This window comes from Cryptomeria japonica, chromosome 1, assembly GCF_030272615.1.
Source record: "Cryptomeria japonica chromosome 1, Sugi_1.0, whole genome shotgun sequence".
Classification (NCBI taxonomy): Eukaryota; Viridiplantae; Streptophyta; class Pinopsida; order Cupressales; family Cupressaceae; genus Cryptomeria; species Cryptomeria japonica.
The window spans coordinates 132140283-132154853 of record NC_081405.1 but is presented as its reverse complement, the minus strand read 5'-3'; the positions used below and the strand labels follow the sequence as shown (position 1 = coordinate 132154853).

Here is a 14571-nt window from a genome sequence, read left to right as displayed (position 1 = left end):
AGATAGTAAAGCCTATTAGAGTAAAATTATTTATATAATGGTAACTCAATGTATTTTAGTTAGATTAGCCCAAAGGGCATCCTTTTGTAAGCAAATGTTCCCCATTTTGTTGTTAATGCTGTCTTCATCCTATCTTCGTATTCAACGAGTACCTGGTTGTAGCCTGACCAAAAAGGACATCATCTTTGACCCATTCACAATTTGCAAAACTTCATCAAGAGACGGCAGGGGATAATCGCCTTTTCTGAGGTTCTGTTCAAATCCCGGAAATCAACACATAATCTGGTTTCTCCGTTCTTTTTTCTGACTGGGACCAGGTTGGTGACCCACGTTGAATGACATACTGGGAATATGATCCCTGCTGTTAGAAATTTCTTTACTTCCTGATTGATAAGGGGTGCTAACAGCGGATTGACTGGCCTTTGACGCTGTCTGAAGGGCTTACTATCCTGCCTAAGAGGAATTGTGTGTGTTATGATAGAGGTATCATAAGTATTTAGATCTTCATAACTCCATGCTATGACATCAGCAAATTCCTTCAGGCTCTGAATTTTTCCAGTCTTTTCTTCTGGTGTGCAAACTTTACCTATGCACACATTCCTGATATCATCTTTATTTCCCACATTCACTTTTTCATACTGGTACCCATCGATATTTTGATTCTTCATTTCACTGATTTGGTCTTGATCAAACATCCTTTCTAGCTGTATCATCCCTCTGTTCAAATTCAAGATGCCATCATCGTCAAATTCAGCCTCTTCTACTGTCTCGTCCTCATCAATTATCTGAGTTGCAAATACATCTGAATTTGTCAAAAATTCTTGAATATGATCATCATCATCAAACACTTGGAAATTTGTGACATTGTCTGGGATTGATGGAATCAATGACAATTCTATGGAAAACTGATCCATGCTCTTTATAGCGAGAGGTTCAAGTGAACTTGCTGCCTGGGCTAAAGAATTGGCAATCTGATTATCTGCCCGCCCCACTGACTGAATATTGAAAGCATCAAAGCTCTCAATGAGATTCCAAACTCGGTTACGATAATGAGACAATCTTTTGTCATGGCAGACATACTGCTTTCTTACTTGTCTCACTACTATCTCTGAATCTCCAAAGGCATGTGTAATGTCCCCTACTTGGTTCAAGACCGTTTTAACTGTAATTAATTGATTTCCAATATATTTATAACTTAACTAAATCGATTAAGAGACAAAACTATCTTAACATGAATCCAACCTAGGATGTTCTACCTTTTCTTTAGTCCATCAAGTACTAGCTATCTCACCATACTAAATAATTATTTATATTTTTGATTTATAAATCATTTACGCATTTATTAATTTTTAATTAATAAATACTTATTATTATCAATCAATTAATAAATACTTTGTTTTGGTGATATTTATGTATCTACTAATTACTTATTATATAAGTTATTAATATACTGTTGCTTAAATCAAGAATCATTACCATATTCAGTGGTTGTAAAGGCAGACAGATCTGACGCACGTCAGATCTGGTTTGCCACTGTATGTGTAACTAAGTTTGGCTGTCATCATATTGCAGTCCATACTGATATTACTATTATTATTATTATTATTATTATTATTATTATTATATTAATATTTTATTATTATTATTATTATTATTATTATTATATTCTGCAGAAGAACATTATCGAACTTCATATATATATAAGCATACATATTAAACAAATTCCCATATGCACCAGCAAGAATAAAGATGTTAATTAATAACAGTTCCGATCTGATCTGGACGATCCTTATGTTCAACGATCTAACCCATAGTCGATTTCCTCCACGGAGGTCTGCATAGTATCTTCAATCTGCAGAAGTAAAGAGAATTCTGCTCTTTCTGATGTGTGACTCTGGAATATATGCTTTGAATCTCCTTTGTGGATTATAGCAATAATGCTACAAGACCTGTGTCTGATCTGGCAATGGTAATATGCTGATAATTCACTTCAATCACATATAGTGATGAAGTACGAGTGCTGTCTCTGATTTGTACTTGAAACACGTGCAATATCTTGGTGCTGTTTCTGATATAAACTTTGAAATATGCAACCTTTATGCCAAAGGCAATGAATGCTTGAATGAGCAGATCCGGTTAGGATGCAAATAGAAAACAAGACAAATTCCATTCATGGCTTCAAATGATTATTGATCTTGTTAAATATTTTTGGCACTGGATAGATGCATGTCTTTGGGAATGGACACATCATTCCTTTGATCGCATCTCTACAAATTGTGCCTCTAACTAATAGCTGATCAAACTTGTTAATTGCTGCCCCTTGTCTAATGATTGATTGAATAACTAATCGATTGATTAGTTAGTTGCTGATTGGATTGTTAATGAAAGGTATGTTTCTTGACCCGCCAATCCTTATTCCCTCGATGATGATTGATGGCCAATATGGTGGTCTTCTATGAGCAGCGATCTCTTCCTTGTGCGACGATAATGTTATTAATGTTTGTTCTGCTTGTTACTCCATGCTTGATATAGTAAATTGTTCATGGAGGCTTCAATATGTGTATTGCTTTATGTTGATGATGATCTAGGTTTAAGTATATGGGATCGCTTGATGTTAACTCATAGACATATGGCTTAGTTGATTTGACTCAAGCCTTGAACATACAAATGGATGAGTAGCATATCTGTTTCAGACATAGTTGATCACTCGGTTTGCTTATGTCTCAAAGTGGAGTTGTTAGTGGTACCATGCTTATTCCAATATCTCCTCTTGACATGAAACAATCCGCCTTATTGTCTATCCTTTAGAAGACGCCTGATGGAAAATCGTGAAGTCCTATAAGTAAGATGATTTTTCGAGATATGATATCACTTCAACTTTGATTCACTTGATTTATTCATATTTGTGGTCGATCACTTATATGGTTCATGAAACATCCTTTATTACGGGCTAACCATCAGTAATGGTACAATGCTATGTACAATCGATACTTTTACTTGCTAACTAACTTGAAGTGTCATCGGCTACCCTCAAAATGGAGTATTCACACAATAATGGAAGATCCAGTTACCGCAAAGTCCAATACTTGACCCTTAATATCGTGGTGCTTGTAAACGGAGATTCGTAGCAGAGGAGATCAAATCGTCTATATTAATATTTCACTTTTCGCTAGGTAACTCGACGTCCTTTCAGTTTATGGTAGTCATCCGATCATAGGGAAGGGTCGTTGTTTGTCTTTAATATTAATAAGTCAGTGGTAAGCAAACTCTATTATTGTTTATTTCTATAAACAATAAATGATCAATATACGTATTATTATCACTTTTATATTCTTGGATTTATGTTTATGTTTATTATTATAGATATTTTAATTTATTTCTGATTTCATTTATATGATTACAGAATTAAATATTAATTAAATAATAATATTTAATAAATAAATAAATATTTAATAATTTCAAATAATCATTCATTAATATTTATTATATTAATTAATTATAATAATTGTTTCATTATGCTATATATAATGATCAAGGAGGGGACATGACATTACATCACCAGGATGTGGGGTTATGACAACCCTCTCACTTTAGAGGAAAATCGTGAAGTCTCATAAATGAGACGTTTTTCTAATATTATTAAATGTTAATTAATAAATGTTTTAATTATCGTATTTATTTAATTACAATAATCCCATGTCCAAAGAGGGGTTATGACAGCATGCAAAATTTTGGCTCCTTTGCTTATAGCGAACAATAACCCATGAACCAATGATTCATATTCAGCTACATTATTAGTGTAGGGAAACTGGAGTCTGCGAGCTATAAGATACATTTCCCCATTGGGATTAGTTAACTTGAACCCAACTCTTGCTCCTTTCTTTGAATGAGATCCATCAAACCTTAGGATCCAAACTTGCTCTTCTGGTTGAGATGATACTAAAACTTGTTCTTTTATCTGAGAAGATGGTGGGACTTTAATGGTGCTACGATCAAGGCAATTTAGCAATTGATCTATTTCACCCAAGTTCTTGCTTGATTGTTCGAGAGGATGATGAAGCTTGAATTTCAAAGGTACGATTGCGACGGTCTTGTAATTGATCTTTTTCTGTGTATTCAACTATGTTTTCTTGAGATTCATATGATGATCTTCTTTACTCTCTGTGTCACTTTTCGGATCTGCAAACTGTAGGAGCATTTGACGAGCTTCTTTGATTGCTTTGTGGCACATCTTGCAAGTGAACTCTGAGTGAGATGTGTCATGGATCCGACACCAGATGGTTAGTAGTAGTTCATGAATATCGCTTCTCAACTCTACTTTCTGGCATATACTCGTCCAGATAAACTCTCTGAAATTCTCAAATAGTTTCTCATCTTTATTTTGGTCTTCTATCATTGCAGGTTCTGATCCTCCTTCGGTGCTCTTTCCATTAGATGATGTTTGCAACATCAAGACTTCATTCGCCTTAGGTGCGTAGGATCCTAGGTCTGTCCCGAGAAACAATATCTCATTGTTTTCTCCATACTTTGTAATTATCAAATTAAGTCTTGGTGTGCTATCAATTTTAATCTGATTAGAAACTCCTTTCCATGGCAGCCACATGTGCGAGAAGTCGGTGGAAATATAACCATTCAGCCTTCTTGACTAATCTCTGCTCAACAACATGTCGTATCCATTAGGAACATCTACGACAGAAATGTCGATACAACTTTGAATTCTCGGGTCTGTTGCTAGCTGCATGTGGATGTTATTCAGTTCTCCCATAACAGGGACCTCTGTTTTATCCAGCTATGTGACTTTCTTATTAGTCCTTGTAGGAACAAGTCCCAACTTTTGACAAACGGCTAGCGGCATTACGTTGCTAGAAGCACCAAAATCAACTAGGCAATTGTGTAGCATTTTGCCAAATATTCTTACCGACAACAAGAATGGGGCAGGCTCATCTTTACCCTGGTAGAAGACTACAGGATGCTTCTCTTGTTTCTCCTCTTCTTGTTTCCTTGAAGGAAATCTAGTCTTCTGTGAGGCCTGTGGCAACTCATTCGTTAAAATCTCCTCCTGAAATATGTCTGTGTCCATAAGGACCTCTTCTGGTGTCATATCCTTTTGATTCTCAGATGATGTCTGGATCATTCCTAAAAAATTAGGACGCTGTTGTGGAGCATCAAATGACATCTCTGGTTCATTTTGGACAACATTAGTATTGGCAGGAGCATTGAATGATCCTCGATTTGCGGTGTTTTGTGGAGGAGTTCTTGGAGCAGCAATTTCATTTAAATTGCCTAAAAGGGCATCTCTAATCTCAAGAACTTTCATTAACTCGATTAAGGGCAAGCTAACTTTTATCTTCTTAAACTCCTCCAATACAAATGAACTTAATCTTTTCAACTCCTCTTTGGGACTATCTTTTGTTTGTGCTTGAGTTGGTTCTGGTTGAAGAATTGTTGGTTGCCTTTGCTCGACTTGTGATGCATTCGCTGGCCTTGTTCCATTAGATTGGATATTGTGTTGACGGTACTCGGGAGAATCCCTAGGAGTAGTTGGGGTATTGGTAGCATTGGGATTTGGTGGCGTATGGAAATTATTCAGAGGAATAGACGTGGTTAAGGGCTCAGTATAACGAGTATTTCTCTGGTATACCCTAGGTTGGTTCCCATACGTTTGTTGGAAGGCTTGTACTTCTCTAGTTCCTTCTACCAAGGCACTGTTGTATAATGGAGGGAAACTGTAGCCATTAGCTGAGGATGGTTGGTTTGATGCGACTTGGACTTCTGGTTGACATTGTGGCGACTCTATTGGGCCATTAGCAGACATGGGTGGGAATCTTTGATTGGGCTGATATGATTTGACATTCTCAACGACTAAAGCTTGATCATATTTTTTTACGAGAACCAATTCATATCTAGTTACTTGGGAATCTTCAGCCTTTGAATTCCTTTTTTCACTTCGGAAAATATTTGCGGCTACTTGAAACTCGTGGCATTATAGTTCAGAATGTTGATTAATATTGTGCAATCTGCACCATCCTGACAGAGCAGCTTCTGCTAAAAATACCTTGTCTGCAAGACGATTATCAACAACAGGTTGATTATCCAAGGGAGATGGCACAGTGCCATTATTAGGTCCGGTTATCCATGTCTTCTTTTGGAAAGCTTGGTTGTTGTTCCAAAAACCTTGATTGTTCCCTTGATAGTTCTGATTATCCTTTTGGGAATTTGCACCATCCCTTTGGAAATTCTGATTATCCTTTTGATACTCGGAAGGACCTCGTCCTTGGTAATTCCCTTGGTAACTTCTTTGCATATTCTGTATTTGGTTATTTTCACCTTTCAAATAGGTCACTTCAGTTGACAGCTTCTTGATTTAATTGATCAGTTCTCTCATTTCATCTTTCTCTTCCCGAGTTTGACTTGAGGTTGTCGCATTCTGGAGATATATAGGCTGTGGTGGGGGTACTTGTGAAACAAGTGCTCCTAGATGGAGGACTAACTGATTATTTGCAATAGGTACTGGGTTCATCACAGGTGTGCCCTGGGACAATGCTCGATTAATGCTTTGGATTTGACCTTGCATTGCGGGATTTCCTAAATAATTGAGTGGTCCTGAAGCATTACCCACCTCTAAATCATTGCTGATTTCGACAGCTGAAACATATGCTTCTTTCAAATTAGTCGGGAGTGTACTTTTTAATTTTACAAACATGGCAGTAAGGCGATCCAAGGCTGCATAATAAACAGGCAATGCTGCTACATTATTCAAATTGTAAGGATCTCTCAGTCTTGTGTAAGCTTTGTGGAACCTGTTGTTGAAAGTGCTAATAGGCTCATGCTCTTGCCTCCTTTTTTCTATAAATTGCCGATATAAATCGGACGAAGAAATTGGTGATCTGAACTTTTCTAAGAAGGCGTCCTTCATTTCTTGCCAATTATGAATGGAGTCGACTGGCAAGTGGATATAGCAATGAGAAGCTTCTTCATCAAAAGTGTACGGAAAAAGCTTGCAAGCAACATCTTCATGTTGGATATCCTTGTTGTGAAGGAGATCTTCAAAAATCCTTATATGCTCATCAGCTGAGTGGCTCAAGTCGCCACTATGAAATTTGGAACATAATTGTTCCGGATTCTTGGGCATGTCATGATAGGCTGTAAAAACCATAGGGGATGCATTAGCCGAGCGCCACATCATTGGGACGTTTGCTTGATGTACTCATGTTGGAGACTGTTGAGTAACCAGTGGCGGAGTTGCTGGAGCTGAAGCTCCTTGGATTGGGAATTCTGGCGGGTCTATTTGTGTAGCTTGTGTTTTGGGAGCAAGCGTTTGGAACAAATTGGAAATATGGAACAAGTTGGAAATATCCTCTTCTCATGGAACGTCCCCACTTGATAGGCTTTCTTCTCTACCTGTTTCAACTATCCTTCTCCTTTACTTGGATCTAGTAGGGGATTCTAACTCCACAAATTCCTCGGATGAACTCGGGGCTGATCTTAGGATTCTTCGAAATTTGTTTGGGGAGAAAGAACTTATGCGATCCAGCGTGTCTTTAATTTTGTCGAGGTTCTTCAGGAGCAAGTACGGGAGATGGTTCAACTTCTTGTGGTGGCAATAGACGTTGTTCTCTTCGTATTTTCGCGTCAACGCAATCAGCAATTTCTTCTTCTTCTTCAAGAATGAAGCACATTCGACGCCAGTCAGGATAATTTCTTCTTACACTCCAAGCTAAGCTGTATAATTCTGTGATGACGTTTTCCTACTTGTCGCGAAGACTCAAGTCCATCTGTACTACTGGCTCTAGATCTCTGCCTGGTTCAGGAGGAATGATTGGCAGGCCCATCTTTCACCATGTTATTTGTGGATCGGATGGAAAATTGTCAAATTTCCTTAAGGACTTGGCGCCGAAGAGCCAAAATTCTTTGTTTCTTCAAATTCTTCTCAATTGCTACCTCAATTTGTCGACCTTTTTCTTCCTCCTCAGTGATAGTGTGACTGATTTGCTTGAATTGAGAATGATCTAATTTTGATTTCCAAACAAGTGAATGTAGGTGATCTGCAATATTTGTTTGACTTAGTCCTGGTTCAGGTTGCTCTAGAGGCAGATCAAATGGAAATTCATGCAGCAACACCATGCTGCATCATAACTACTACCCAAAATTGTGAGCAATCACTCGTTTCTATTATCATGCCCTCCTTCTATCACCAATTTATGTTGGTGTCTGTTTTATCATCTACCAAACATTAGAATAAAGCACCCAAAGATAATTTACCCCCTCTTGAAAAATCACCGCTTATGCTAAGATTACTAGAAGATCATATGGCGATTCCAAGGTTTCTTTTGTCAGGTCTTGACGTGTGGATAAGCTCAATGGGCATTGTGATTTGCTAGTAATACACAAAGCGACTTACGTTTGAACGAATTGTCAACAACTTTGGGATTTTCGAGGTTTAAGACTAAAAAAAAAAAAGGATAAAAGGGATAAGGGTTGAGAATTCTACTCTAATCCGGTATTGATTTAGTGAACTCAATAAACCACACTTTGTTCCACCTCACTTAAGACAACTTACACAAAGTGGATGCAATCTTTGAGGGATGTGCTTGTGATTGGAAGTTTAAGCATGCACAAAATGAAAGCTCAAACTAACTTTACACAGTGAATGAAAATCATCCATTCACCAAAAGTATGAGCGGAGATACACCACAAACCAATACTTATTAGATCTTTCATTCAATCTAACAACATGAAATAAATTCTAACTAATGTGTTGAAGAAATTGAAAACCTTGCTTAATCACTCAAAACAATAGGGATTACAAAGCCTTATGAGAAAGCAAACATGTAATATATTATTTGAAAAATGACCATGCAACAATATTTCAAAATCCTCACTCTCCAAATGAGAGGAGGCAACCTTATATAGTAGTCCAGAAATTATGAACGGTCGAGATCGAACAATGATCAAGGGCTCAGATTAAAAGTTCAAAACCTTAATTAGGGTTTCCTCAAACTCTAATAGTTAAAAAGAAGGAGGCAAGTGGCGCAACTACTATTCTTACTGAGGTGAGTGTCCGGTTTCCTTCTTTGTAGATTCGATGTTCCTGGACACAAGAAGTCGCACCTCCTCTAGGGTGACACTTGGCAAGTTGCTAATTTGGAAGTCGACTATGTCCACATCATCAGTACAAGTGGCGAGAGTGTCTTCCCAGTCAGTTGCTTGTGTCAGGAAATTTTTATCTATTCGTATGAAGCTTGAAACTCTGGAGAGATCCTCCCTGAGAATTGGCCCTGAAACTTTGAAGAAGTTTCCGTTGAACTTTGGCCCTCAATTCTCTGCATGCAAATGCTTTTCTCGCACCTCATCTTGTTGCAATATCTCAGCTGCCACAAAGAAGACCTTGTCTTGAATATCTCTGATGGTCTTTTCAATCTCTGAACACTTAGCCTCGGATTTTCTCAAAGCTTCAACCCTCTTAACTAAGGCAAAGTACCAAGTGCTGAAATCATATAGGTCACCATGTTGGATGACTTTTCTGTCTATAAGATCCTGCTGAGAAGTCATCTGATTATTTTCAGGTTTGGAATTATTCTACTTTGAATATCCTCAATATCTTCCCAAGCTTTAGCTATGTCTTGAAGTCTGCTCAATAGGGAAGAGGTGGAATCATGTGCTGATATCAGGTTCTCAATGAGTATGCCAGCACGTTCTGAGGCCTCAGCAGTCCATCCTTTAGCTTCCCTGAAAGTTGTCTTCATGTCCTTGTAATTCTTAAATGATTCTTGTGGAAGAGGTATGGGCGGGGCTACGGATACCTCCTCCCGATCGATGGGTTTTGTCAAATGTTGAACATATCTCTTCCACTACTCATTCTCAGCTTCAACCTTCTTTCTTTTTTCCTTTTCCTTGTTCAGTCTTGCCTTGAGGGCGTTGCAGGAAATATCAGAGTCTTGGACCTCTTGGGTTTGAGTAGGCTTACCCAAGTTCACAGTAGTAATTTCATAATCCTCAGGAGTGATGTCATCCTAGGTCTTCCTTGTCTTAGGTACAGCTACCTGAACTGTCCTGCATCTTGCACTATCTCTCTGAATCAAGGAGAATCTCTTGGCTGGCTTGGGCGGTTTCATCTTGCTGGATTTATCTAACTCAGCCAAAAGTTCAGCTGTATTATCTATATAGTGCACCTCCTTAGGAAATTTGGCTTTCATTCTTTCTCTTAACCAATCAGGAATGGTTGACTGCTCCACGCCACTCTCGTCAAAATTATCTTCTACCTCCTTCTGTCCAATGACTATACCATCCAAGAATTCTCTTGGCTGCTCCAAGTTCTCAACTTCGATAACCTCAGCCACTTTGGGTTCTTGTTCTGGTTCCTGAAATGGGAACCAAACTGGTTCCTCCGCGATCTTCTCAATGACAGGAGAAGGAACTCTCATTTCTTGTTCTTCTATCTCAACATCTTGCTCTTGCTCATCAATTATCACTCTTAGTGGCGTGGTAGAGGAAACACTCATGGTCGAGTGACCTTCTCTTGACTGTTGTGGTTCGCCTACATCTACCTCTCTAGTGACCTTTCCTTTTTCCCTCAATGAATTTGCAGTGGGCTCTTTTCTTTTCCTCGATCCCACACTTTTGAGGTTCCTGTGGCCAGTGGACGTTACACCACATGATTTGAAGACATAGATTCATTTGTCCCCATAAGATCATATGTGAAAGTAACATTCTTCGCCTTAAGTTCCTTTGTCTTTTGAGCTACCCACCATTTGGAATATTCAATTACTGGCCTTATAAGGTCCCCAAGGTTAGACCTCTCAACATCTGACCAATCAATAGGGGCAAGGGGCTCGTTTTTCAGGACGACATAGTGCGGTTGCTCATACTCACTGTCCTCCTCAAGCTGGTCCACTACCCATAATCCTTCAGAAACTATGATTAAATTTAGTGGAATTCTAGACCACAACCTTCTTCTTATGTCGAAGCTATCAACAACGTTGGCCCAATAATCTTCTAAGTCTGGTCTATGCTCGAATTTCACTTCATTTACTTTCCCCATTTTATGAAAAGGGTCAAAATGACTCCTTGCTTGGTACTGGAAAAATGGGTACCACTGAATCTCCTTATCAGCAAATGCAACAGCTTGGGATGAAGGACATGTTTGTAACTCATTCCCAATAGTAAGTGAAGATGCTCCTGTCTTCTGCTTCTTCCTTTTGACACTCATAAAATTTCCTAACTGCTGTACTACCTCGAGTAGTACCATCCTGTTCGTGGGAAACATAGGCAATTTGTATGGCTGTCCTGAGAATCCCCGAATCCTTAGATAAGTGAACTTGGGGTACTGGATAAACCAATATCCAAATCTACTAATGACGTCCATTGACTCTTGAGAGAGTTGCTGATGGGGACCCCCTTTAAGGGTTTTGGTATATGCATCAAGAATGCATCGTTAATTCTCTTCAAGTGGAACTTTTCTTCTAAGTGCAGCTGGGGATAGCAGTCATAAACAAGAAATTGGTTCTCCTTGTTCCCGACAGTGCCTCTACATACAAGACCTCTATACCTATATGTTCTAGCCAAAGAATAGAACAAGTAGGAACTCATGTAGAAAGTCCTATTCTTTTCCAAATTTTTCAATTGACCATCAAGGTTATCACTAATGATCTTTGCCCAATTAATCATCTTCACTCCAGCGGGGACCTCATGGATAAAGTAGTACATCCATGGTTCTAAAGGAGCACTCTGCTGGCTTCCCATAACCCTGTTTGTGATATCCCCACCGCATCAGATGATGTAAGCCTTTTAACATAAATAAATACAAAACCAATTATTAAATGAAATACACTATTGAGGAAGTAATACTAATAAATCATTAGGAAAGAATTAATTAATTATATTTATATTCAATTAAATTAACTTAATTAATATGTTGAAATCTAATAATTAATAGTCAACGTAATCATTAGGAAAGAATTAATTAATTATATTTACTCAATTAATTTAATATATTTAATATGTTTGAGTATATTGATAGTCAACATAATTATTAAAATATAAATAGGAATCTTTATAAAGCAATATGAAGGAACCCCCCCCCCCCCCCCCCCGCGCGGGAAGAGGTGGGACAGGAAGACGCAGCCCAGGCTGCGACTACCATCACACCCCTTCCTTCGGAAGGGAAGTGGTGTGATGGTAGCCACAACTTAGGCTGCGGGCCATCACATCCCTTCCCATGGGAGGGTGCCCGTGGGGGGACACAACCAATCCCTTCTACGGGTATAAAACCCAACTAAATTCGCTGGGGAAAAGTAAGGAAGATACGAAGGAGAAGAAAAAGAGACGCTGCAGACAGACAGGTAAGAGGTCTGCGAACATGTATTAGAGTAGATAATAATAATTAATTTGTAAATAAGGAATATAGGAATGGATTAACACACACCTATTAATGAATATAAAGGTATAAATAGGCAATGATAGTTTGTATAAATATATCAATAGATATAGGGAGGGATTAATGTATAAACAAATATAGATGTATTAAAATAGGCAATGACATGTAGTATATATATAGATGAATATAGTAATAATTTAGTATAGTTAAATAGGAACTTACTGTAGGCATATGTAAGGAAGGGTGCTTAAATATTAAGGAATGTTTATGTACATAAATAACGAATACAAATTAGGATAGTAGAAATGCATGTTAAGAAATACATATGGGTAATGGTAATGAACATTTTATAAGTATATAATACATGTGAATTCAGGACTTTGTACATATGGTTATGAAATAGGGAAATAGTAATAAGAAAGCAAAAATGTAATGTAAATGTATTCACATGATGGAGGCTATAGGGAGGAAACTCCCTTAGTCTAAGGAGGGGTTATGATAATCCCTAGGGCAGTATATACTGAACATTGATATGCATATGTATGGCTTGGTTGATTAAACTCAACCAAGAAGAGACGGATCTGGCCGGTCCCCTCTGAGGACTTGGATGATGGAGGCATCACCCAAGGCAAGGAATAGACAAGGGTCTTCCTTGGATGGCTTGGGTGTAAGAGGTTACACCCAAGACAAGATTCGAACTCATCTTCGATTTCTTGGAGGGCTTGGGACCAAGGTGGGTTCCAAGAAGGCGAGCTTCACAGCCGCCTAAGGACATACTTTTGTATGGCATTCGTATCCTTTTTATTAGATGAAAATTATGATTATGTTAATTAAGTATTAAAGATAGATTGCAAGTTAAAAATGGTTTATATATATATTTATATGTAGTATTCTAACAATCTGTTTTGCAGGACAGTTATCTCTAACTAGTAGGGACATTACACTGTTCAACAGGACGATGTGGTTTCCACAATCTTCCTTGAAGTATGCCCGTACAAGGAGTTTGGGTATTTTAGAACTTCCTTTCCTTGGCTTTTCCAACCATTGATGGGTGATGTTAGCTTCATATTCCTCTATGTGATCCTTGTACAATTGTGTCACCTCATCCTTGGTTATGTAAACAGTTTTGTGGTACTTGGGGATATAGAATGCCTCTCTGATCGCCACTTCTCCGATGTTCCCAGGATTCTGCCATCATGAGCTACTATTTCTCTACTTGCTGGGTTGTAATGTTTGGAGCATTCTGCTACTAACTCAGGACACTGCATCGCTGGAAGGAAACCAACAGCTTGTACGATCCCATTGTTCATCATCCTTAGCGCGATTGTGGTAGGTAGTTGAGCGCCTGTGCCATACATTCTCTTCTTAAATTCTCAGAGGTTGATGTGACCCAAGTTTGTGTCACCAATTTGCTTCTATTTAGAATTCATCTTCGATTCCGGAGGGGAATCTTTGTCTACTAGAAACTTCATTTTGCGTGATGTCCCCACTTCGAAGGTCATCCAAATCTGCACAAGAAAACAAATAAACTTAAGTTATAATCTGCATTTTAGGTGCAATTTCAGAATTTGGAGGCTAAGTAATTTATAGTTTATTCTCTTCTCAACACTTAGCCTTGAAAATTGGATTTTCAAATACTTTGATATTCTGAAAATTTTAAGAAAATCCCTTGAAAATCATCAAACTCAGGGAGTTTTTAGTCTGATTTAATCTTCAAAATCAGAATTTGGAAAAATTTAAGTTCATTCAGACTCCTTGAAATTTATTCTAACTTGTTTAAAGGCAGAAAATGAGAAAGAAAGAAAGGGAAATCTGCTAAGTTTATTCTTTCTCTTTAAACTTTGAGGAAAAACTTGGGTTCAAAACCCAATACCCTGCCTTCAAAACTAATCTTCACCTTCGAAGAAAGAAGAAGAATGAGAAAAGAAGCTGCTTGGAGGATGAACAATCAGATGTCAATCAGAAAATTAATGAATTTGTCTTCCAAACAGTCAAGGTCCTTCCAAAATCTGTGTGCAACTTGTGAAAAATGGTTGAAAACCTCAGATTTATACTTGAAATCTTTCTCAAAATCACTTCCAACCTGCAAAAACTCTTAAAATAACTCTCAACCTGCACAAAACTTTCTCAAAATGCCTCTCAACTTGTTCTTGAAATTCGAACTTCATATGATGAAATGAGAGAATGAAAGGCAT

The 14571-nt window shown here is 38.0% G+C and overlaps 1 protein-coding gene across 4 annotated transcripts in view; it reads left to right on the top strand.

The window, feature by feature from the left end:
- Window positions 1-14571, top strand: part of LOC131063049 (uncharacterized) — a 96448-nt gene that overhangs the window by 62170 nt on the left and 19707 nt on the right. The gene's annotated exons all lie outside the window — the stretch shown is intronic.